Source organism: Lolium rigidum, chromosome 1 (assembly GCF_022539505.1).
Source record: "Lolium rigidum isolate FL_2022 chromosome 1, APGP_CSIRO_Lrig_0.1, whole genome shotgun sequence".
NCBI lineage: Eukaryota > Viridiplantae > Streptophyta > Magnoliopsida > Poales > Poaceae > Lolium > Lolium rigidum.
Genome location: NC_061508.1, coordinates 28281488 through 28283546, shown reverse-complemented (window position 1 = coordinate 28283546; position 2059 = coordinate 28281488).

Genomic DNA, 2059 nt, shown 5'->3' with positions numbered 1-2059 from the left:
GACTGGGCCAATGCAAAGAAGATAAAAGAGAACCATCATTTGCTTGTGGAGTGAACTACGACCATTTTAAATCTTATTTTGCTAACTGAACTGCCTCTGCGAATTTAGTGCACTCGCTTGAAATAATCAAGCGAACTCATATTTTTAATTAGTCATGAGTGAATTAGTAATTGTGGGATAGGCAAACTGCCCCAAATCAAATTGGTTAACTACCGATATGAATTTATAAACTCGTCCAGAGCATACTCTCCAGAATGAACCAACTTAACTGACCTTTTCTCATGTTTTTATCGACACAAAATGAACCAACTTTTTACTGTTTTTAGCTGAAAATATAAGACAACCTAAACAAAATCCAAAAAATGGAAATTGAACTAATCCGAGCGATGCGAATTTCTTTTCGTATCACACCGAACTTCTGTACTCGCTTATTTTTTTGCTTTCATGAATAAAGATATCCGATTCTCACGAGCATATCAACAAGCGGATAATGAGCAAATGATATACCATTGCACGGGCGATTATGAGCTTGGAGGAGAAGGGCCAGATGTGTATATTTTAACTACCTCTTCCATGAATAAAGTTCTGCTATTTGCGTTCCTAGTATTCAGCAAAGCCAGTAAAACCAGACAAGCACTAGCAGTTCACCGTGGAACGAACTTTGTGAAATCAAAAGACCGAGCTTCTGAAATTATTTATGTGCACTCCGATCATTCAAACTTTAATCAATCAAAATAATCAATCTAATAAACAAGCCATCGACAGCTTAAAAATCAGTACACCACCAACAAAAAATTGTAAAATTAACAAGCAGCAAATCCTTTGCCAAGAAAATACTAGTCCAGGTGAACTAGCAGCAGGACAACAGTCCCGATCGGGCAGCAGTAGTACTACAGACATGACAATAAAGATTGAATTAGTACCGGCTTGGAGACTGCCAGGACGTAGTTCGAGCTGAACGCGCAACAATTCAACACGATTAGAGACTGCCGGGAGTAAGGACGGATAGCAGGTGATCACGAGGAGAAACCTGGAAGGCGTGCGTCAATGTGATGGCCGGCGGCACGCAGGGAAATCAAAGCTCGTGCTCGCAGGAATCCAAATCTGCAACCGAGGGACCGCATGTCGGGCGCGCGCGAGCGGTCGATGCCGGATCTCGCGGCTGCGCAGGCCCGTCGGCAAGCACGGCCGCGCAAGGGGGTAGTAGGCGGCTGGTGGAGGGAGACCATTGACCCAGATCGAGAAAAAAGGAGGCCAAAAGAGGCGATGTGGAGGAGGGAGGCTAGCTCGCCGTGATGTGGTTGGTCCGCCGTATAGAAGGAGGCTGGGGTGGCGCTAAGTAGAACGGAGGCCGACGCGGCGCCAAGTAGGAAGGAGGCGGGGGCAGCGAGGAATGAGGGCTGGGGCGGCGCGGCGATGGGGAGGAGACGGGGGCTCGGACGCATCGACCCGAAGAAGGTCTTCTGCCGAGGGGAGTTCGCCGGACTCCGTCACCGACTCCCTCGCGTCGGCTACCGCCGCCGCTCGCTCGTCGGCGCCGACCGGGTAGAAGGGAGAGGATTTTTATCGGCAGTTCACCGCTCGGGGTGGGGGGGGGGTGCGACCGCGCGACTGTGGTTAGTGGCTTTTGGGGGTGGGCTGTTCGGTTCGGTCGGTTTTGGGGGTGGGTTCTAGAATAGCTATTCTAGAACCACTCTTAAGGGGGGTTCGAGAATAGTTGGGCTCTTATATATATATATATATATATATATATATATATATATAGGATAAATACTTCCTACCCGTGGGTGTAGTTACACCCATGTCTAATATACTACCATACGGAAGTATCTATGATACTTTATCGGTTTGAGTATATTCGTATACTATATCTAAGGTACTCCAAATAAAGTTTTGTGAAAAAATGCAAGTGAACCCATAGTTTGAACTATATATCCGAAATACATGCATATGTATACGTATAAAATGAGTCTATGTAAAAAAAGTACATACCGCTTGCAAAGTAGTATATATACTTCCAAAATAGTTTTATATACTTCATACTACATGTACATACTAT